We start from the raw sequence: 23,952 nt of genomic DNA on the forward strand, positions 1-23,952 counted from the left end.
GGGTGCCTGTTATTCTGCTCAGATCCATGTCCAGGAGAAAGGTTTCTTTGTCAGGGAGTCTCTCTGGGAAGGCAACAGGAGAAACCAGCATGACTCCTCATCTGACACTCTTAACACAAGTCTGTATGTCCCCATCCTTCAGATGGCCAAAAAAAAAAAAAAAAAAAGAAAGAAAAAAAGAAAGAAAGAAAAATGATAACACCCAGTATCGGGGAGAGAAAATAGCAAGAGTCAATCTGGCCACATGTGCCACAGAGCTTTAGAAACATGCATCTCATTTGACCCAGCAATTGCACTTCTAGGAATTTATCTGAAGAAAATGATTTAGAATGTGGACTATTTTAGCTATAAGGATGTTCGTTCACAGCAGTGGTATTATAATAGCATGAAACTGGAATAACTCTAAACGCCCAACAACAGAAAATTGGTTCCATTAATTTTAGTTCCTCTCTACAATAGAATATTCAGCAGTCATTAAAACAATAACGTACATCTCTATTTGTTGACATGCAAAGACATGACATAATGTTAAAGTGGATTAACTTTAACATCAGAATGTTTTCCTTTTTGTGTATGCGTGCATGTGTGTGTGTGTGTGTATGTGTATGTGTATGTGGGCATCCTCATTAGAAGTGGTTATTTCTTGGTAATATAATTATAGAGTTTGTTTCTTCTTTATACTTGAATGCATTCCATGAAAATTTTATAAGCATAGAAAAATTATAATCAGAAAATAATTAACAATCATATTTCTGTTTCTTCAAAAAGGACTATTTGTCAAGAAACCTAAAGACAAAGACAGATCCTAGGAGGTTCCCATTTAACCAAATGGAGAGAAATCAGATCACTGCTGAGCATCTAGTTGGAACTGATTTTGCTGCTCTGCTCAAATGGTGAAGCCTTCCTTCTTCCAACAGACTGTGTGGCAGCATGAATTCTGGGCAGGGATCTGTGATTGCTCACCTTTTGCCTGGAGGCATGGCTCAGGGGTTCAGCTGTCCTGCTCCTCAGTGCCACATCTTCCACAAAGCCATTCACCCTTTAAGGATTCACTGAGCACTCATCCTGTGCCAGGCGCTGAGCTGAGCCCCTGGGATTTGGAGGACAGAAGATGCAGTCCCACATCAGAAAAGAAGCCTTTCCCAAGCCTTTTCTCAGAGTGTGCGCTCCCCTGGAACGCTTTAGCCTATGAGTTGCATCTTTTGGGCACCTTTCCTTTCCACCTGGTTTTACCTTTGTCTTCTTCTTCCAGTCCTCTTCCCAGCAGGCCATCTGTCCCTTGAAGGCTGCCTCAGAATCTCCCGTAGCAATACAGCAGAATGAGTGGCACACAGCAAAAGCTCCATAAATATTTACGGAACGACTGGCTAAATGTAATTACTACCAGAGAAGCATATTTCCTTTATTTAGATTGACGTGAATGTGGTGCCTGATATCCTACATCAGTTGGAACTCTTTTCAGATGTAAGTGACAGAAAATGCAACCCTAACCATCTTAAGCAAAAAGGAAGATTTTCTGTCTTCCATAACTGTGACGTTTATGAGCAAGCCTCAGCGGGATCCAGGGGCTTAAGCAATGCAGAATGTGGTCTCCCTCTATCTCTCGGCTTGACTTTTCTGTGCCAGCTCCATTCTCAGCTGGCTCTTTCCTTGTGAAACCAAGATGCTCACCATAGCTCAAAGCTTTCACAGACCCAAGGCTTGTCAGGGGGAGTGGGGGAGAGAAGAAGGAGTGGAGTGCATCTCTTTTGAAATCCAAGCAAAGATCCCCAGATTGGCAAATTGGGCCTGACTGCTTGGCATGGGTTTTGTGAGCATCCTAAACGAATCAGAGAGCTGGGAGATACTGTGTCCTGACTGGCCAGGGCTGGGTTGTGTGCCTAAGTCTGCAGCAGCTGCTGCACTCATAGTGAGGGAGGGGAGAAGGCTGGCTGCCCCAAACACAATCAATGTGCTATTACCAGAGAGAGAGAGAGTGAGGATCCAGGGATGTTGAGCTTCCCTGAACAGTCACTTCCCTCACAGCAAGCATATCTTGCCTACATTTCTTGGGCTAAAACTCAACCGATTCCCTTTAAGCAGAAACATCTTGGTTTCTCCCCTTACTTAGACAGCAGAACTGCACCCAAGTCCACTGTGGGGAAGATAGAACTGCCTCATACTAAACCTCCTCACTTTAGCCAAGTGTGGCCCATGGATGTGTGTTTGCATCTCCCAGGGAAGTCATCCTCCACCAACCCCAGCTGCACATGGAGATCATGTGGAAGGAAGAGGGCATTTTAAAAACAGGTGCCTGGGTGTGCCTCCCCCCTTCTTATTCAGTGGCAGTCTAGGTGGGAAGCCCCAGGTCACACAATCACCTCTGCTGTGATTGTAGAGCAGCAAAGGGGACACAGCCTTGGTTTGCATTCTGAAAATGCTGAGAGCCAGACCCTAATCTGCCAGCCATTAACCCTAAGACAGTGGGCAAGTTAACTGCCTCACTGAGCCTCACTTTCCTGTCTATGAAATGGAAGTGATACCCTCTAGGTTGCAGGGATGCTAAGAGGATTAGATGAGATGGGGCAGACAAAATTCTAGTCCCAGTAGGTGCTTAAAGATTCATAGATGCAGCCTCCAAACAAGATTGCCAAGGGGTATCTATCACTTCTCCCTGCAGAAGCAAAGCTTGCTTTGTTCTTAACTAACTTGTTTTTCAAATGCCAGCTACTCATTCCACGCTTTACCGAGGAAGAGCAGTTTGTCAGGATACTTAAATTAAGAAATTCCTCTTAATATTTTTATAATGTGAAAGGATATTTTTAAAAATGTTAGTGTGTGCCATGCTCAGATAGCATGAAGTACAAAAGAGACATGCATATGCAAATTAACCTTATTAGAAAGGTTCTCTAAAGACACTTCCTGAATAATGAATGTGAATAATGGCGAGAACATTGGTTAGCCAAGCACCAAAACCTGTCTCAGAAACTTCAAACATTTGTTTCTATATTGTTGACATTATATGAAAGAAAAGGTCACAGGTGAAATGTAAAGAGATTTTACTACTTGAAACTGTGTTGCAAGAACAGCCTCCCCCTAGGATAGGAATATCTAGAAGGGTTTAAATGTCACTAACAGTCTCAAAATTATTGCAGTAGATTTGCCGAAAAAAGAGATATAAAGGGCCTTTTTCATTAAAAATGTTCTTTGATTTTCAGTTGTAGCTTTGGCGGTGTTATTGGCAAGGGAGCAATTGTAGGAGAATATGGCTCAGATGGCGGTGGGGGCCCAGTGGAGAAGGCACTTGGGGCAGTTTACACATGAAGAGTTTCCCCTCAAAGAGGACATGCAGACCAGTCAGCTGAGCTCAAAAGAAGCCATTTCATTAATTTCCAGAAAGAAAGGGGATTGAGAATACACTAGAGCACTCTCTCATGCAAGGAAACCAGCTTCGAAACCATCCACATCGGGACTGCACACGCCAGTCTGCTCCTTCATCCCACAGACATTGAGAGATGCTTGTGTGAGTCACACTTAGGCTGGACTCAGGGCTTATAACCCCTGCAGGCGATGACGCAGGGCACACTGTGGGATCTCAAAGTCTGGAGGGGTCTATGAAGCCACGGGATATGCCTCACAGACCCTCAACTACAGTAAGAGTGAAGGACGCAGGAAACCCATCCTGGCATTTGCACTGAGTTTACTCCTTCTGCAGGCAGTGCCAGCCAACTCAGTGCATCAGGGGTATTGCTTACGCAGGCCCATTCCAGGGAAACCCTGGGAGTCCTCTGTTGCTCTTGATGCTGTTGTTTAAAAGGCAGGGTCTCCCTGTTACCCAGGCTGGCCTCAAGCGATCTTCCTGTGATGGCCTGCTTTGATTTGAGGTCTCTCCTATGGGATGGGGGTCTAAGGGCTTCCACTCAACCTTCCTTCCCTCTTCTTCACTGGCATTGTGGTCCGATATGTCTCCCGGCCTCCCCCACTTCTCTGATAATGTTTTCTCACTGATGTCTCCCCTGATAAAATCCCATCTCAACATCTTTTTCTTGGAAAACCCAGAGCAGTACAGACCCCCACAATCAAGAAACATGATAAAGTAGAGAAGAAAACATGGGTGTAAGGAAAGCTTTCTGTGTTCCAGGCCCTGCTGAGTGCCCTGCGGCAACCTTTAAACATTCCCACACCTCTAAGGTGGGTCCTGCTGCCATTTCTGTTTGATGCAGGAGACACAACAAGGCATGGGGAGGGCAAGTCACAGCCCAGCTGATAAGCAGTGGCACCAAGGTTTGCCTGCATGGTCAGCTAGTACACCTAGCACAGCCTTCAGGAGCACTGCACTGCCATGGCCTTCCGAAGCTCTGCCATCTCCAAAGTGTCCCCGAGGAAACAGACACAAGTCCTCATGACACATAACAAAGACTAGCAAGGACATGCCAGCAGGACAGGGAGGTTTCTAGCTGCCTAGACAGGGTGGACAAAGGTAGTGCTTACGCCTGGGGCCAACCCTGAAGCTAAAAGCTAAACCAAAGCCTCCTGATCAAAGAACAACAGACGGAAAGCCCAGGAGGCTCTGGGAATTGATGAGAGAAAAGGGGCAGCACTCACTGTTAACTCCTGACTTTCTGGGCTGGCCTGTGCAGTGGATGCTGCCATGTTATCATCTGTTTATCCTTCTCCTGTTGGTAGTACCTCAGTTTCCTTCTGGGAAAGTCTCCCCTCTCCCACTGCAGCCCACATGGTTTTGGGCGGAGTTCAGTCAACCACTGATCAGGCTAACCTGGCATCACATTCTCCTTGGAGAGTTGATTGGTGCAGGAATGGGCTTGGGACCCAATCAAGACAAAGAGATGTGGTGGGGCCAGCCAGGCACGGTGGCTCTCGCCTGTCATCCCAGCACTTTGGGAGGCTGAAGTGGGCGGATCACTTTAGGTCAGGAGTTGGAGACCAGCCTTGCCAGCATGGTGAAACCCCATCTCTACTAATAATACAAAAACTAGCTGGGCATGATGGTGCATGCCTGTAATCCCACCTACTCAGGAGGCTGAGGCAGGAAAATCACTTTAACCCTGGAGGCAGAGGCTGCAGTGATTGAGATAGTGCCACTGTACTCCAGCCTGGGTGACAAAGCAAGATTCTGTCTCAAAAAAAAAAAACAAGAGAGAGAGACAGAGGGAGAGAGGAAGAGAGAGAGGGAGAGAGGGAGGGAGTGAGGGAGAAAGGAAAGGAAAGGGGAAAGGGGAAAGGAAAGAAGGAAGGAAGGAAGGAAGGAAGGAAGAAAGGAAGGAAGGAAGGAAGGGAGGGAGGGAGGGAACCAGGCCCTCCTTGCCCAGTGTGTTTGAACCTCCCAGGGTGTAGCCCTAGAGCCATGGGCCATCAGTCATCTTCCCTGAGAAGGAAGCTAACCCACGGAACAGAACTAAGAAATGTTAACATTGCTTGACGCCCTGCATTCAACTAAGCCTGAAACCAGCGTGTCTCTGGATTTTTCAGTTACCTAAGTAGACAATAATAGCCCATATATGCTTCAGGCAGGTTGAGAGGGGTTTGCTATAACATGCAGTGGAAAGCCTTTTACCTGTCTAAGCCCGCCCTCCCACACTTTATCTGTGCTTCAAACTTTCCTGCCTCACAGAACTCCCAGAGCTCCCTTTTGTCTTCCTATAGCCCTGCATGCTTCACTGCAGATAACCAGAGTCAGGACCAGCTGCAGCTCTGGAGCTTGCCTGCTGACCACCTTCCAGGAACTGGGAGCCCTGGAGGCATTGGCCATCCCGCCAAAGGGCCTAGATTCAGCACCAAGCCCAGAGGTTCCCACCAGGACCAGTTGCAGGGGTTCCCCTGCTGAAGACTGGCCCCCTTCTATAGAAACCCCCTCTGTACTGGGCTTGAGAAGGGCAAACCTAAGGCTAGAAGAGCAGGCTATCTGCAGGGCTCAAGGTCGTGAGCTGGTCACTAATAAGGGGCAGATATACTTCAGAGCAATGACCATATCCCCGGCATGGGGCTGAGCCCTTATCCTCACAAACACCTCAGGACGTTGGCACCATCATTACTCCATGTTATAAAAGAAGACATGACACATAGGAAGATTTGTGGACTTTTCTTGTCCTTTTCACAGTCCATTAAAACTGTCTGTGAAGCATTGTTATTTTTCTCACATTTAAAAATGTAGGTAGGAAGTTAAACATTGCATGCTCTCACTCACATGTGAAAGCTAAAAAACTTGATCTCACAGAAGTAAAAAGTAGAAGCCCAGACACAGTGGCTCCTGCCCATAATCCCAGCACTTTGGGAGACTGAGGCAGGTAGACTGCATGAGCTCAGGAGTTTGAGACCAGCTTGGCCAACATAGCAAAATCCTGTCTCTATTAAAAATCCAAAAAAGAAAAATAAATTATCTGGGCAAGGTGACGGGCACCTGTAATCCCAGCTACTCGGGAGGCTGAGGCAGGAGAATTGCTTGAACCCGAGAGGATGCAAAATGACAGCTAGATAGGCGGGTAAATTTCAGTGCTCTGTACACTATAGGATGACTGGCTACCAAAATTACATACTAATAGTTTCAAACAGCTAGGATATTAAATGCTCCCAACACAAAGAAAGATGCACATTTAAGATGATGAATGTGCTAATGACCCTGATCTGATCACCACCATACATTATATGTATAAAAACATCACTGTGTATCCCATGAATATATACAATCGTTATTTGTCAATTAAAAAGGTATTGACTTCTTAAATTAAAAAGTTTAAAATAGGTGATATAATCACTTTATCTGAAAATTTCAAGCTGGGTGTGGTGGCTCATACCTGTAATCCCAGCACTTTGAGAGGCCAAGTTGGGAAGATCACTTGAGCCCAGGAGTTCAAGACCAGCCCTGGCAACACAGAGAGACCTTGTCCCTACAAACAAATTTTTAAAACTTATCTGGATGTGGTGGCACATGCCTGTACAGTAGTCCCAGCTACTCTGGAGGCTGAGGTGGGGGGTCACTTGAGCCAGGGGGGTCAAGGCTGCAGTGAGTCATGATTGTGCCACTGCATTCCAGCCTGAGTGACAGAGTGAGATCCTGTCTGAAAAAATAATAATAATGACATAAAATGAAATAAAATTTCAAGCAGTATGACAAAGCTTAGAGAGAAATGTCTCTCTCACATTCCTGTCCCGGAGCCCAAGGATTTACTGAGTGTTTGCTAGACCCCAGGCCCTGTGCTAAACTTTTACATTCTTCGTGTAATTCTCAAAACGACTCTATGTGGCAAGTGTTACTGTTATTATTCCCAGTTTAAGATGATGGAATTTAGGCAGGGTGAGACATTAAAGACAGAGCTGGGATGCTAGCTCCACTGTCAGGCCCCAAAGCCCATGCCCTTGACCTCACCTGCACACTGCAGCCCCTCTCATGTGGGCCAGGACTTTTGTACCACAGATCGTTTGCAAAAGACACTCTCAAGCCTTAAGGTCACTTGAGGGCTTATTTCAGAAATAAAAGCAAATTGTTCACTGCAGAAGGAAGATCCCTGTGTAGCTCATGTCATTTCCAGTGCTTCAGTCGAGCAAAGTCTGCCCTCTTTCTCTGACCCAGGTCAGCTGACCCAGCTCAGGGTCATGGACTGGCAGCAGCATCCTGAGGCTCCCCTTGTTTGTTCCTCATGAGAGATAAGGCTCTGCAATGACAATCAGGGCCTTATTTTAAGGCTGCTGGGCACTTTCCTCTCTCTACCCGCTCTGCAGCACAGGTATGCCTCTGGAAGATTGGAACAAGCCAGCTCCTTAACGTCCCCCATGACATTGGGCATACTTCCATCCTCTCCCTCTGGGCAGAGGGGCCAGCAGGTGGAATCCTGCCACCCCTCCACTTCACAGTCGGTAGTGCAGAGAAGGGACCTTGGCATTGTCTTCCCAGTGGGGTGAAAAGAAGTGTGGAATTGCTACCCCACAAACCCCAGTTTGGTCCACACGCCAGTGGCACTTAGCAGCAGGTGGCCCGGGCACTGAAGACTTACGCAAGTGAGAGGAGAGGAGGAAGGAGTATCCTGGCTGCTCTGTATTCATTACATTGTAGAGTCGAATGAGAATGCAGTGATGATAATAGGCCTGTGGGTGGTGGATCAAGAGTCTTTGCTTCTTAGGAACAGGCTGAGAAACCTTTGCTGTGAGAAAACTATATTAATAAACGGGTGACAAATACAGAACAGTTTCCAGCCTTTAGCCGTGCTGAGTTGCTGGTGGAATTGAGCACGGCATGCTGTTCTCCAAAACGCACATGCAGGAAGCCCGGCTTCCCCCAGTGCCTAAGGGCAGGGGTATGCTGCTAAATGTGCAACCAAGGCTTTCAGAGGGAAAGGAAAGCCTTGGTTTGCAACATTTGCTGGTTTCTGAGATGTAAATATTCCTACCATGCCTGATTTTGAGCTATCTACATGAAGTCACTAAAACTTCTAGCACAGCATTATATAGATAAAAAAGATGTAAATAACCCCAAAGCATAGAGAAGAGTAAAATATATAAATTTTACATTTATACATGAGGTGAGTTTCAAGTATTTATTAGCTTTGGATGTGACATGTGTCGCCCCACTGATCACCATGGTTGATTCAGCTGCCCTTGCGGACTAGGAAGGTGTCCCTTTCCTCCCTCACCACTCAATGTCTTTCCCGAAGCTGCCAGAACCTCTAAACAAGCTCTCAAGTATTTACCTTTGATTTTAATATAATTTACTTAATTGCAGGCATATACATAATTTAATGTGTAGTAATGGCTGTTCTTAACGACCACCTCACAGAACTCCCCAAAATCTCCCAATTAGTACCTGTTAGCCAGTGCGAGCCAGTCTGGCTCATCACTAACGGGTCAGGAAAGGCTATTGTATCTGAGTTGTTGTGATTTAAAAGAGTCAGGGCCAGGCGCGGTGGCTCACTCCTGTAATCCCAGCACTTTGGGAGGCCGAGACGGGTGGATCACGAGGTCAAGAGATTGAGACCATCCTGGTCAACATGGTGAAACCCCGTCTCTACTAAAAATACAAAAAAAAAAAAAAAAAAAATTAGCTGGGCATGGTAGTGCCTGTAATCCTAGCTACTCAGGAGGCTGAGGCAGGAGAATTGCCTGAACCCAGGAGGCGGAGGTTGCAGTGAGCCGAGATTGCGCCATTTCACTCCAGCCTGGGTAACAAGAGTGAAACTCCGTATCAAAAAAAAAAAAAAAAAAAAGAGTCAGATGTGGATTATCCTGGTGATGGGAGTTTAGCATAATGATATACTAGGAAGTAAGGCTGCACCAGACACTACCTCATCTGCCACAGTCTTGCTGGGGTTTCTAGCATCATCAGGACTGGTATAGGATTGCAGCAATCAGCTTGGCATGGTCATGGCGACGACTGGAGCTCTCACAGCGCAGCTCCAAACCTCTGACATCAAGGAGCACCCATGTTGGAAAGCTATGCACCAAGACACCTCAGGGATGAGCTGACCTCCCACAGGACCAACCTGCATCAGATGCTCATGCATCAGGCCATAGTCACTGGCCCAACAGACCGTGCCTGGAATCACAGGGTGGGTTCTCAGGTTTGCATACAGCCTGAGTGCTAACAACAGGAAGCAGAGAGGGTCTCTTTGAGCCCCTTCGCTCAGAACGTGCTGTGTGCAAGGCAGGCCATTGGAGCATCACAGATCCCTTCTGCAGTGAGGCTCCTTCGTTTCATCCCCCTTGGGAAGAGTTATGGGGTCAGTGAAAGATTCTGGCTTGTTTAGTTTCAGAACTAAGCCCTTCTTTATGGATGAGTAAATAGCAAGCCAGTTGCTGCTAGACAGACTACTACACCTTGAAGCACAAGACACATGAAAGTGAATATGCTGTTTTACCTCCACATTCATTATATGAACAGTAGTGACTCTTTCCAGTCTCTGTGCTGCTGTGTTTAGGAAAAAAATGTACCCTCTTTCCAGTAGAAAGCAGCTGCTGCTTCTCATGCTGTCACTGCTGCTTGGAATGTTGCCCTCTCCATCGCTCCTCCTTTCCCGGCTTGCCTCCACGCAGACTCCTCTTCTCTTTCAGGGTACTTGGCTAAAGCTGAAAAACAAGTGACGACACACTATGCAAACCAAGATTTTCATATTGGACATGTACTCACATATACCGTACAAAGGACACACACGCATCAAAGGATGAGAACATACATACATGCGTCAAAGTGGGATGTTTTTCTATGTACTTTTCTACGTTTTGCGTATTTCTTCCACTGAATATATTTAATTTTATAAACATGGAAGGGAGCGGCCCTCATTTTCTCCATGAAGGCTTCTCCAACCCCCAAAGCCGGCAAATCAGTCCATCTTCTGGTCTCTAATTTGTGCATGTACCCTAGTAGGTTGTAATTGCCTTTGTATTTCTTCCTGTTTTCCCATGAGACATGAGTCGTCCCTCAAAGGCAGGGGCTTGGCTTGGCTTCTCCCAGGCACACTCACCCTCAGCTTCTCACCGTGTGCCTGGCACAAAGAGGCCCTCAGTGAATTAAGAAATTAAACTAGGTCACTGGAAAGCCCAACCTGAAGACTGCTTCAACCTGAATGGAAGGAAATGGTGGACTGTCATCTTCCAAGAATATCCCTGCCAGAATATTAATTACACAATCCTGTCACAGACAGACCTCGTTAATTTCAACCCTTTCATCGTTCAGCCATTTAGAGATGAGAACACTGAGACCCAGAGAGGTGTGGGGATTTGTTTAAATCACGCATCGAGTAAGTGGTGGAGCCAAAGAGGAATCCAAGTTCTTCAAGTCTTAACATTTTCTATCTCACTAGGTAAGAGTGCAAGAGAGGAAGTATAAGGCGCCAAAGAATGATAATAAGAGTTAGCATTTACTGCATTGAGAACTTTCTGTGTTCCAAGCCCGTTTCTTGGCTTTTCTTGTATTTTATCTCATTTAAGGTATTTAACAGGTGCTGTCATCATTCACATTTTACTGGTGGGGAAACTGAGGTTCGGAGTGGTTGGGTAACTCTTCCAAGATTGCAAGTCTGTTTCAGCCTCATTTATCCTCAGCCCAAGCCCCTGCGCTACTGGCAGCTAATGAAACCAAAGAGCCAGATCTGAGCCACACAGAAGCTGTGCCTGCAAGGGCTGCACAGGACCTGGAGGCTGTTAGGATTAGGCTGAGGACGATCAGATCCAGGGATCGTTGGGGAGCAAAAGGCTATGGCACCAAAACAGGTGGGTCAGAATCATTTGTTTGCCTGACAGAAAAAAAGCTGAGGGGAGCCAATTAAAGCTCAACCACATCTCACATGCCTTTCTTCTTGGTGTCTCTCTCTGCTTCGTTATTTTGCTTAACTTTCCTTACAGCTTCTCCGTTGGCCTCTCTCCTCCTCTCCCACTAACGCCACAGCAGGTCCTGAGATCTGCAGGACTCTCCTTGCTTCTGTACTGGGACGCTGGCCTCTTGTATAGTATACCTTCTTAGGGACGAGGCTCTTCTGCCCTGCATCGCTCACGTCTTTGCTTAGCCACGGTTCCTTTGTTCTTTTTCTGCTTCTGACTTAAATCCTGACCTGAGGATGCATCACATCACCCCTCGGTATATCCAAGCTCAGCCCCTTTGATGGCAGCTCCCAAGTTCTTCTCTCTTTTGCTAAAATGACCCTTTTTATCTGTATCATTGGGAGCTCAGGATTCCAATAGCCCTTCTCATCTTGCCTTCAAATCCTTACCATGTAGGAATCTGTGATTTGTTATGATGGTCAAAACGGAAGCATGTCTAACCTTCCACATACTAAAATTACTCCAATTTTACTAAAGTTTTAAGAGGGAGAACTATCCCTAGAGATACTTCCTAGCACAAAAAGAAAACACTTTTCTGTACTTAGGAACTTGTGCAGATCTTGTGTCCTGGACAGAGCAGTCCCTACCCAATAAGGCAGCATGGTGGACTGGCCATCTAACAGATCTGGTTCAAAACCTGGTTCTACTGCTTTCCAGGTATGTGGCCTTAAAAAAGAAACAGCTTCTCTGTGCTGTAATTTCCTTGTCTATGCAGTGGGGACAATCATAACTACTCTGTATGTGAGGACTTGAGACGATGCCTGGTACACTGCGAGGACTTAAGAAGAGCTGCGCTTGGACTATTCTTTTTCCCTAGTGAACCAGAGGCTTATGCCGAGGGTGCTGTTTTGTGTTTACAGAGCATCTTCACTTCCACTATCTCAAGTAGGCCCGTAAGAGTTCAGTTGTAAAGTATAGAATATACTCTTGCAACTTGAAGCAGAAGGGGCTTATTTCAGGGTAATAGGTGGCTTCCAGAATTATCAGAAAATGATTCTACCTTAAGTTTTCTAGAATGGCAAAAATGGGCCACCAAAAGACTGCTGCCCCTTCTATGACAAGGAAGGGGACCACCCTTGTGGACCACCAAAAGATAGCTAGCTGCCCCTCCTCTGTCTGATCTGAAAACCTGCATTATAACTGTTGGCCTCATGTCCATGCAACCACTACCATGATCAGAAAGCCACCATGATCAGAAAGTCTCCAGGACTGCTGCCAACTGTACGACCTCACTGCCATTATCCTCTATGTAACTCATTCCAGCCAGAGTGCATTGCACTGAATCCAGTGATCTCCCCCTTAATAAAGCCAAAGATCCATTAGCTGCACTCATCTGACCTGCTCTAGACATGGAATACCTACCCCCTACCCCACCCAAACACTAACTTCCCTGCTCTGGAGGATGCTGCCCTCACCACCTAACCGTAGGGAATACTCCAGCCCATTGAGTCACACACACGCGCACACACACAAGCCCCAGTGGACTCCAGTCCCTTCAGGAGTCCCGGTGATAGGGATAGAGAGAGGGGAGAAAAGTTAAGTTCACACTCTCTGGGAACCTTCCTACCCGGGACACACTACCAAGCCAAATGTCCCTTTTTTTGGCACAGCCGCAAAACCATGGATTTTAGAGAATGGAGACTTCAACAGATTCAATGACTAAAAGCCTAAGGACCATCCAATCTAGCTTTCTCATATTGCAGAGAAGACACGTACGGCTCTAAAATGTAGGATGTACCCAAAGTCATAGAGACAAGGCAAGGTAACACTGCTTCAGTGGGAATGATTCCTTCAGTAAATCAGGCAACATCCCGGGAACTCACTTGGTATAGTGGTTATCTTCGGTCAGGTTCCCTAGAAGTAGAGCAGGAGAGGGGATTTGTCACTTAACTAAGGGAGTGATCTCAGGAGAAACCCTATGGGAGGGAGAAAGTAGGCTAGGGGAGAAGAAGTTAAGCAAGGATGTAGTTTAGGGGACATGTGGCTGCAGCGTGATCCTGCAGGGAGCTCTAGAGCCACACTGTATCACAGAACTTAAGGCACCTTAAACAAGGGAGCTGGCCTTGTATGCTTCTGCATCATCTGTTTATTAGCTACATGCTGTTCCAGGACAGAGGTTGACAGTTACCCTGAGGCACTTCCAGGTAAAGTTGCTCTAACCTCTGAAGGGCAATAGAAAAGGTTTCAGGTGTGAGCTATTAACAGCAACACTTCTAGCGGTTGGGGGATGGGCACATTGAATGGTAAAAGGGGTCCTGCTTGAATCTCCTACCGAGGTGGGGCACCAGCATTGTCTGCTACAGTGGCTAAGAGAAATCTCTGGACCCTAGCAAAACAACTAGGATTCAATATCAGCTGTGTGACCTTGGACAAGTCACTTAATCTCTCTAAGCTTCAGTTCACAAATCTGAAAATCACAAAAGTACAGCCTGGCATGGTGGCTCACAGCTGTAATCCCAGCATTTTGGGAGGCTGAGGTGGATGGATCTCTTCAGGTCCAGAGTTCGAGACCAGCCTGGCCTAAACGGTGAAATCCCGTCTCTACTAAAAATACAAAAATTTGCCAGGCATGGTGGTGCACTCCTGTAATCCCAGCCACTCAGGAAGCTGAGGCAAGAGAATCACTTGAACCCAGAAGGTGGAGGTTGCAGTGAGCCAAAATTGCACCATTGCACTCCAGCCTGGGTGACAGAGTGAGACTCCATCTCAAAAAAGAAAAAAACAACAAAAAAGAAAATCATAAAAGTAATACTGCCTCTTAGGGTCATTATGGGCATCCAGTGAGTTAAGGCATGGGAGATGCTTAGCCCAGTGACTGAATTCAGTATTATTGTAATTATTAGTGGTTATGATTAAGAATTATATTACTTAAAAAAAAAAAAAAAAGAATTGGCCGGGCGCAGTGGCTCAAGCCCGTAATCCCAGCACTTTGGGAGGCCGAGGCGGGTGGATCACAAGGTCGAGAGATTGAGACCAACCTGGTCAACATGGTGAAACCCCGTCTCTACTAAAAATACAAAACATTAGCTGGGCATGGTGGCACGTGCCTATAATCCCAGCTACTCAGGAGGCTGAGGCAGGAGAATTGCCTGAGCCCAGGAGGCGGAGGTTGCGGTGAGCCGAGATCGCGCCATTGCACTCCAGCCTGGGTAACAAGAGCGAAACTCCGTCTCAAAAAAAAAAAAAAAAAAAAAAAAAAAAAAAAAGAATTATATTACTTTATTATTATTATTTTTGTTTGTTTGTTTGTTTGTTTTGTTTTTTCGAGATGGAGTTTCGCTCTTTGTTACCCAGGCTGGAGTGCAATGGCGCGATCTCGGCTCACCGCAACCTCCGCCTCCTGGGTTCAGGCAATTCTCCTGCCTCAGCCTCCTGAGTAGCTGGGATTATAGGCACGTGCCACCATGCCCAGCTAATGTTTTGTATTTTTAGTAGAGACGGGGTTTCACCATGTTGACCGGGATGGTCTCGATCTCTTGACCTTGTGATCCACCCTCCTCGGCCTCCCAAAGTGCTGGGATTACAGGCTTGAGCCACCGCGCCCGGCCTCTTATTATTATAAGTAATTATATGATGATAAAAATTGACGATCCCAAAACTGAAGCTATCCAAAGTCACTATCCATCTCTTACTATCCAAAGGAAGTGGATGCTCATTGTCCACATCTTGACAGCCGAAATTAGGATCATCCAAGAAATGACATTATTTTTATCCACAATGTGGATGTAAGTGTTTGCCTTTGGTGCTCCCAGCTCACCACCGAGATAATTAACCAGAAGCAATTATAGTGTACCTGGCAAATTGCAGCTTTGCCCTCTTTGCAAGGCACATGTTTTATTTATACTTCCTCCCTTGTGGCTTGCTGATTGTTCACATTCCAAGTCTAATATTTAAAGGTGAGCTGCTGACATGGACTTCACCTGGGTTCCCCTCAGGGTTCTCACACTCTGGGGTCTGAGCAAGACACTTGCCCATGAATGCAGCCATCTCTCTGACAATCTGCATGTCTGGGCAGATCACAATGCCCACATCCCTGGCACATCTGCAGAGTACTCCTTGTTGCCAGTGAGCCAGTGCAATGCCCTGAGCTGGACAACTCATCTCCTCTGCCTAGTCTTCTCCAATTTCAGGATCATGGTAAGCCAACACACTTTTCAAATACTGAATGCACAGAAGGCTCTTGAAGCTGGACATTAGAAATGGACATCCCAGTAATTCTATTTCTGGAAATCTGTCTGGAGGACATAACCTGGAATAAGGATTTATGCTGAGATTTATGAGTGAGATGGTCATCTAAGCATTATTCATAGTAGCAAGAGGTGGGGAGAATGAAATGTCAGTTTCAGTATGCTCAGACAATGAGATAGTAGTTAGACATTAACATAATATGAACAAAAACTGTTTTCTACATCCTTAGGCTTAGGGGTATAGGAAAATATTAACCAATGGTTTTTCTGTACAAAATAGATGTTCTCTATATTCCCTCTCCATGACCATTTGTATTAATGTCTTTTTTTTTTTTTTTTTTGAGATGGAATCTTGTCACACAAGCTGGAATACAGCAGCACAGTCAGCTCACTGCAACCTCTGCCTCCCAGGTTCAAGCAATTCTCCTGCTTCAGCCTTCCAAATAGCTGGAATTAGAGGCATTTGCCACCATGCCTGCTAATTTTTGTATTTTTAGTAGAAATGACATTTCTCTATATTGGCCAGGCTGGTCTCGAACTTCTGACCTTAAATGATCCGCCTGCCTCAGCCTCCCCAGTGCTGGGATTACAGGTATGAGCCACTGTGCCTGGCCTGTCTTAGTATCTTTATTGGCAGAAGTTTAATATCAATTCTGCAATGCCTCATGAGTTATTAGCATTTTAATAAATAATATTCTTCAATAAATCTTCAAAATATGGAAGGTTTAAAATATATAAACTATTTAATTTCTTAACAGAATGTCTATATGTTCTCATTAAATGAAACAGAAAAGTATTACTCAGGAGAAACTCCGCACCTTGACTATATTCTCATTTCTCATAATCTGCACCCATAATTATCCTTTGCTCATAAAGAAAAAGGAGATTCACCTTCTTAAGGTGACAAAATAAGAAAAGGGGCCGGGCACAGTGGCTCACATCTATAATCTCAGCACTTTGGGAGGCTGAGGCGGGCGAATCACCTGAGGTCAGGAGTTTGAGACCAGCCTGGCTAACATGGTGAAACCCTGTCTCCACTAAAAATACAAAAATAAAAATAAAAATAAAAATAGCCGGATGTGGTGGTACATGGCTGTAATCCCAGCTACGCAGGAGGCTGAGGCTGGAGACTCTCTCAAACCTGAGAGGCAGAGGTTGCAGTGAGCCAAGAATCCACCATTGCACTTCAGCCTGGGCAGCTGAGCAAGACTCCATCTCAAAAAAGAAAAGAAAAGGAGCGGGGCACCGGGCCATTATTTGTCCCAATAAACAAGCAATCAGTCTTACAAGATCTGGCACAATAGGGTGGCACGTTACCACTTAACCACATGGTATGGCAAACCTACAATTACCACATCCTCTCCTCCCCTGGCCTCCACATTCTCAGGGCCTCTCTATAGAGTCAGCTTTGAAATGCCGTCACTTTCCCCTGCAGGATAATACTTGAAATAAACAGGGATAAATACTTAATGTAAATTTCAAACATTAAATTTCATCTTTATACGCTGGCGATTAACTTCTGCCTAAAATCAATTTCAGTCATATTTTATTCACCAGTTACTTGTTGCACACCTTACATATTTCAGGCACTGTGTTAGACACAGGAAATAAAATGGTGAGGTAATCTCTGTCCTAAGGGAGGCTAGAATTAATGGGAAACGAAGAAACCTTAGTTAAGAGAGACACAATTAAGTAAAGACTGAACACTACCAAGTGCCAGAAAGGAGGAGGAATAGGGGATTTGACCTCATCAGGGAACAGGTTGCTCAGCTGACATTTGAAGAATGGGTAGGAATTAACTAGGAAATGAGAGGAGAGGAGTCAAAAGCATCCCAGAAAGAGGAAGTAGCATGGACAGAGGCACTGAGGTTAAGAACACGACTGTAGAGGCTGGAGTCAAAGAGGTGGGGGACCGCAGTGCAAGGTGAGACTGGAGAAGTGGAGAGGGTGGGCAGGAGAGACATTGTAAGGGGTCCTTTCACTGGATGATGTTAGATACCCATTCAGCATCACATCCATTCCCACCTTTCCCAGAAGAATTCCAACTTTGTGGAGGTAGTCAGCCATTCCCCATACAGCTTTGTGATGCAGAAAAAGATGATGCCACCCTCAGCTCTGGGGAGGATTCCAAACGATCAAAGTCAGTCCTTCTGGATCACAGGTTTAAGCACTGCATGAGACAGCTGCTAATGGTGCCTAGGTAGGAATGTAACCTAAACTAGACCAATGGGGCCTCCAAGTGACAGGAGGACTTCCATACTATACTTGAGGGACATATCTTTCTGCCTCCCTCTAGGCATCCATAAGGAAGCCCATTGACCTAATTGCTGCCATCAGCCCAGGGACAAAGCCAATTGGGTGGACAGCAGAGAGGCAATATGGGAGAAACCTTGGTCCTTGAAGATACTGTGCCACTATACCAAGCAACGCTGAAGCCTGAATTACCTCTGGATGCCTAATAATGTGAATAATACATTTCCTTATTGTTTAATTTGAGTCAGGTTTTATGATACTTGCTTCCAAAAGCATCCCACGGGGGACGTCCTCGTGAGTAAGGGTTATTGTTGTTTTTATCCCAAGTAAAACAATGTTCTGAAATTTGGGAGGAGGTTGCATAATTCTAAGAAAAAGATTATAAAACAGGAACTGGTACATTCTTCACCACCACCACTCAAAATATTCTAATGTTAAATGAAAAATGTAGAAAATGAAATTCCCTACATAGGATCCCAACACGCGCACGCGCGAGCACGCGCGCGCGCGCGCACACACACACACATTTTTCAAAGGACTGGTAAGAAAAACACTATGCTAAGTGATTGCTCTTAGGTAGTAAGATTATTACTTGTTATTATTTTTTAACCTCTGCTTTATTTGGTTTGGTTCTTTATGTTCTCCAGTACTTCCTGACTTTCCTACAGTGAACATGCCTTCCTTCTTTAATTAGACATCAAAGACAATAATTGTTTTCTATCTAAATTTATACTACCTATCACAAAAGAAGTCACTTTGACTTTTGACAAACATAATGGCCAAATGAAAATGAAAAAGTGGCATATTCGATGCAATCTATTGGCAAAAGAAAAATATTTCCAGTTTTTATGTATTGTATCCAGAGACTTAAAGATTTATCATTGGTCATATAGTAGAATAAAATATCTTGAGAGAATGAGTATGTCTAATTTTCATTATAAATCCTCAACTTATAAAAGTTACTATTGCTCATTTAAAATTTCTGTCATGTAAAACAGAGGAACTTGCAAATGTTGAGACCCTCAGGAGATATCATTTAGCATCTTTGGGAAACATAACATTTAATTATCATAGCATGAGGTACTTTTAATGCACATTTCAACATCCCGATTGAGGACTGATTTTTGAGAGGCAAATTCAGTGATATTTCCACTCACATGCCTTATTTAAACACAAGCTACATGCATAATTATCATTGATCCCACTGCCACTTAAAATACAAAAGTGAAAATACAAGATACCCATGGAGGTTTTTTCCCTCAATAACTACAGTCACCAAAAGAGTAATAATTACCAAATACCCCTAAAAGGTTTGGGAGCCCTGTTTGCTAACCAGTATCAACCACGGGATTCAAATTCCAAAGCTAACCTTTTTGCTATCAGAGCCATTTCAGATGAGTTTTGTTCCAGGAAGGAAGATGATATTATTTTTATTAATTACCTCTAAACATAAAATTTGCATTTTTTAAATTCAACCTTTGCTCAACCACATACTTCTTCCTTTTGTTTTCTAAAAGTAATAAATAGACCTTCCTATTTTGTATTGCCCATTTGCTCTCTAAGATGGCAGGAGTATTTTTAGAGAGATAAGGCAGGCAGACAACCCAACAGAGACTTCAGAGAGCATCTTTCCCTGAGGGTCCTGCTACTGTACCGAATGAGGGAGGATTAAGGCAGGGCTGGTGGGCACTTGGACTGTTCACAAATACTTACAGTTCTCCCCTCTGTGAGCACATGATGGGATTGGACTTCTCTCTTTTGAAATCAGGGTGGCCATATAACTGTCTGTGGCCAGTGGTTTGTGCATAGAAGGTTAAACTTTAGAGAGCCAAGCCATGAGTCATCACACCTTCTTCACTTGCCAGGGAGATGGTGGGAGCACATGTCAAGGCCTCCATCAGCTTGAGTCCTCAGGTGACCACATGAGCAGAAGCCCCCTCCCAACCAGCAGTAGAGAAGCATACTTTTGTTAGGTTGAACCACTAGGATTTGAGGGTTATCTGTCACTGCAGTGTAATCCAGGCAATACTGATTGTATAGAAGAAAAAAAATGGGGGGAAAGTAGACCTTGAATTCCTTCAAACCCTTTTATATTCTTAATGAAATGCCCTTTTAATTTGGTAAGTAATAACTAAGTTAAATGAACTCCTTAGAAATAAAGTACAAAAATCATTCTTATATAAAGTTCACTGTGTTATAATCAAAACATTTTCATTATAAGCTTGAGGTCGAGGGTTTAACACTAAATCCATATTTACTATGTTACTGGAATGAGTTTACAGGTACCTGTGAGCTCTCTAAGGAGAGTTTTTAATTTGCGGTTTTTCCATTGATGATAAAATAAATTGATGTAAGCATATTCTATACCACCTGGATGGCCAACCTATACAAGGCAAAGCCCAAGTTTGCATTTGTGTTTACTTTCTGTTGCTGCCAATGGTACTACTTTGTCAAAGGCTAGTGACTGAAGAATGGAGTTGCCATAACTCTAACGTACTGCATTTGTACCAAAGGAGCTCACAAAAAGCCAAGATGGCCAGCACCTTGTCTCAAGCAGTGATTTAGTTCCAAAAAACCATATCGTTCACAAACCATATCTTTCTAAAGTTAATGCAGTTAACTTTAATTGTATTGGCTTTATTGTTTGCTTTAATCTAACCTATAAATTAGTTTTCTAAGAACTACAAACATAAGACATTTATATCCACTTTTCTGTAATATGTGTTTAAGTAATATTATATTTCAAATAGTAGAAGTCTACGCGTTGGTGGTGGTAGAGTATGGTTCTGGGATGATTTTTCTTTTAAAAGGCCCCAAACATTGTTCATTTCAGATGAGGCTAAAGTAGTTCTGTCTCTTTAAGTGAGTAAATTGTCAAGTTATATGAATTTATTCATTCAAGTTCATCTAAAAGAGTTACCTGAAAACCAGAGAACTAGCTCAAGGGCTCTACGAATCTCCACTTCATGCTTGTGATAGAGGATGCCAGAGAGAGAAAGAAGAGAGACGAAATGCTCTGAAAACAGAGAATCAGAAATGATTTTAAAAACAAACAAAAAAACAGGCATTAGTGGCTCTTTTTGAAAGCAGAACCTGTTGCAGCAAAATATCTCTTTGTGTTGATATCAGTAGGATGAAAAGGCTGCTCGAATCATTCTCATACATAGTCTTTTGTAATTAAGACTAATAAAGAAGTCGTGTGATATTTAAGAATTGGAGCACACTTCACTGAAAACACTGGCCAAAATAAGATCAAAGCAGAATATTTTACGTTACTGAAAGCAATGCAACTTTGCCTTTAGTTCCTTTTTCTTTGTTTGAATTACTGATTTTTGCCAAGTGATTTAACGGATTTCTCTTTACCACAGTAAACACTGGCTTATGTTTCCTCACTGCACCTAAAGCCACCCATTCCTAAAGATGTGCCTGGAGAACCAGGAGAACCAGCAGAATCAGTGGCAGGTGCCCAAGAAGGGCTGATGCTGAGGCTGACCACAAGGAAAATCCTAACCGGGTCAGCCAGAGAGCACAAGTGTATACCGCTGACAGAATCATGACCGCGAAAACACTTAGAAATCAGCACAACACTCTCCTGAGGGAAAGTGAAATCAATGAAGGGGAAGAAAAAGATGATGAAGATAATGAAGGTTGATGATGAAAGGAAAATAATAAAGATGACGACAAAGGTGATGAAGATGATGGTGGTAATGATGGTGATGAAGATGGCAGTGTGGATTCTTTCATGAGTTCACCATCATTTAGCATCTCGTGCCATGCACAAGGTCCTCTAAAACAAGAAAGAACACCAAAACGGTTAAAACAAATGGCTAGGCACAGTGTCCCATGCCTGTAATCCCAGCACCTGGGGAGGCTGAGGCAGGCAGATCACTTGAGGTTAGGAGTTTGAGACCAGCCTGGGCAACATGGTGAAACCTTGTCTCTACTGAAATACAAAAATTAGCTGGGCATGGTAGCACATGTCTGTAATCCCAGCTACATGGGAGGCTGAGGCAGGAGAATCACTTCAACCTGGGAGGCAGAGGTTGCAGTGAGCCAAGATTGCACCACTGCACTCCAGCCTGGGCAACATAGCAAGACTGATCTCAAAAAGAAAAAAAAAAGAGTTAAGATGAGCACTCTGCCCTCAGTGAGCTTCCAGGCCAGGAGGGAGGCAAAGCAAGAAAATACATAAAACTTAAGAAAAGACTGTAGAAAAGACAGGGTTTTCTCCTGCTCAAAACAAAGGTTCTTAGCCTTTGGTTTTCTGGTCGAGTTTGACATTAGATTTCATCCACAGAGCCTAGCCCCTTGGTCACCCTTTGCCACTATGTGACAGTTTCATTCATGCATGCAGGCATTCATTCATTTATAGAACAACGATTTGTGGTTGTCTAGCCCCAGGTGGGGCAATGGGTTCCCAGTGCTGCGGGAACCCTTGGGCTTCCACCTTCATGGAGTTTCCAGCAGAGCCGCGGTATGGGCCTGCTTCCCGCTGTGGCCACACTCTTTCATATGGCCATGAAACAAAACTTTTCATAATTCCCCAAATTATGAAATCTTTCTTTGGTGCCAGCTTACTATTAAATTATGTCTTTTACTTCCTCGTAGCAGGTGGTGACAGTGCCACTCAGTGTCACATTCTGTCTGCTCAGTGTTGCTGTGTTGGGAATTTCCTTACAGTGAAACAAATTAATTTTATACATTCATTAAAATGTGACAGGTCACCTGTGAAGGATTGAGGCCACACACATCAGTTGAGAAATACTGTCCTGAAGTGTAGAAAAGTGAATTCGATCTATACTTTCAGTGTACTGACTGCCTCCCAGTATTCTGTATTTGAAGAGCACGTTTGCAAAAACACTTCCCCATCATCTTAAATCCATTAAACTCTGTATTTTAAAGAGGAAATGTAATTCATCTGATCCCTATTTGTTTGCACTTATCACGGCTTTGTTTTGAAGAAGCTGATACGCAAAAAGCCTTTTTCATCAGCGTCTTCAAGAGCTTTTCTCTTCAAAGGGAAGAAGAGAATCAGTGTTTATCAAGGGTAAACAAACGATGGCCTTAAATAAAAATCCAAGTGTATTTCTAAACCCTGAACTCACCAGAAGCCAAGAAGGTTTGAAACTTAAGGTCCCTGCTCCCTCTCTTGGAAGAGGAATGAGACTCAGAAGCAATGGTGCTGCCTTCTTGGGGGAAGCTAGTGAGGCTTGCTCTCATGCTGTCATTGAGCAATCCTTACTGCGCGCTCCAGAGCTGGGATGTGTGTTTGCAGCAGCCAATAAACACTTCTAATGATGCTCTCAACAAAAGCCCATATTTTGAACCTTGTTTTCCCTTTTCATGTTTTTTTGCTCAGTGAAAGGATCAAAGCAAGGAGGCTACTTTTCCTTTGCTCAATCAGACAGGAGTTCTTTGAAGTAAATGTATTATTTTGCTTTTACTTTTTTTCCTTTTCTCCTTAAGGCAGAGCCTTGATAATCAGAGGCTGACTTTGTAGATTTCATTAATACTACTCCCTTAGCAGGTGCATGTATCTCAGGAAGACGAGTCCGCAATATCTTTTTCCTCGAATTTCCCCATCTTCTCTTCCACTAGATGAGAGCCATCAGATGGGTTTTAATCTGCCCAGGATGGTTGAGAACATCTAAAGACAACACTATCTATTCATCAAGAACATATGAAAATGAAGATACAAGAGTTCAGCTGAACAGAAAAACAAATCAGGGAATTTTGAAAAGGCATTTGTAGTTACAGTTCACGGCTGTCTTGTTTTTTTTTTTTTTTTTTTTTAAAGTATCAAAATAACTCCATTAATGATCATCTCAGAAGCAAAACGAAGCTGAAAGCTTGTTACTATGGTTCTTGCTTCCATAGGGAATTCAAAATATCTTCTAAAAAATAATGGGATGGTGAATAAAAACAGATGCAGAAGTCAAGCTGAGCACGATGTCTTCATGAGCCTTTCAGTGGTATATACTGTACAAAACCGGAGTTTCTCAAAGAATGGGTATTTTTCTAATAAGTGATAACAATAACAGCAGCTAATGTGTACTGAATACTACTATGAGCTAGTCATTGTACTCTTTTCATGTATTATCTCTTTTAATCTTTCTATGAACCCTGTCAAGTGCTAGCATGCTGTCAGCCCATTTCGCAGAAGAGAAAACCGAGCCTCAGAATGCCCAAATGACAGAGAAAGAACCCA

At 44.1% G+C, this 23,952-nt stretch overlaps 1 long non-coding RNA gene across 5 annotated transcripts in view; it reads right to left on the minus strand.

Moving 5' to 3' along the window:
* Positions 1 to 23,952, minus strand: part of LOC141585319 (uncharacterized) — a 191,309-nt gene that overhangs the window by 21,517 nt on the left and 145,840 nt on the right. For 3 of the 5 annotated variants that reach the window (XR_012518705.1, XR_012518706.1, XR_012518704.1), the window contains exons 2-3: positions 9,846 to 10,053; positions 964 to 1,090 (exon numbers count right to left, since the gene is read on the minus strand). This is a non-coding gene — a long non-coding RNA (uncharacterized LOC141585319). Of the gene's footprint in view, positions 1 to 963; positions 1,091 to 9,845; positions 10,054 to 20,664; positions 20,814 to 23,952 lie in introns of those variants that run through there. The other 2 variants (XR_012518708.1, XR_012518707.1) reach the window with 2 other exon arrangements.

This window comes from Saimiri boliviensis, chromosome 8 (genome assembly GCF_048565385.1).
Source record: "Saimiri boliviensis isolate mSaiBol1 chromosome 8, mSaiBol1.pri, whole genome shotgun sequence".
NCBI classification, from domain to species: Eukaryota; Metazoa; Chordata; class Mammalia; order Primates; family Cebidae; genus Saimiri; species Saimiri boliviensis.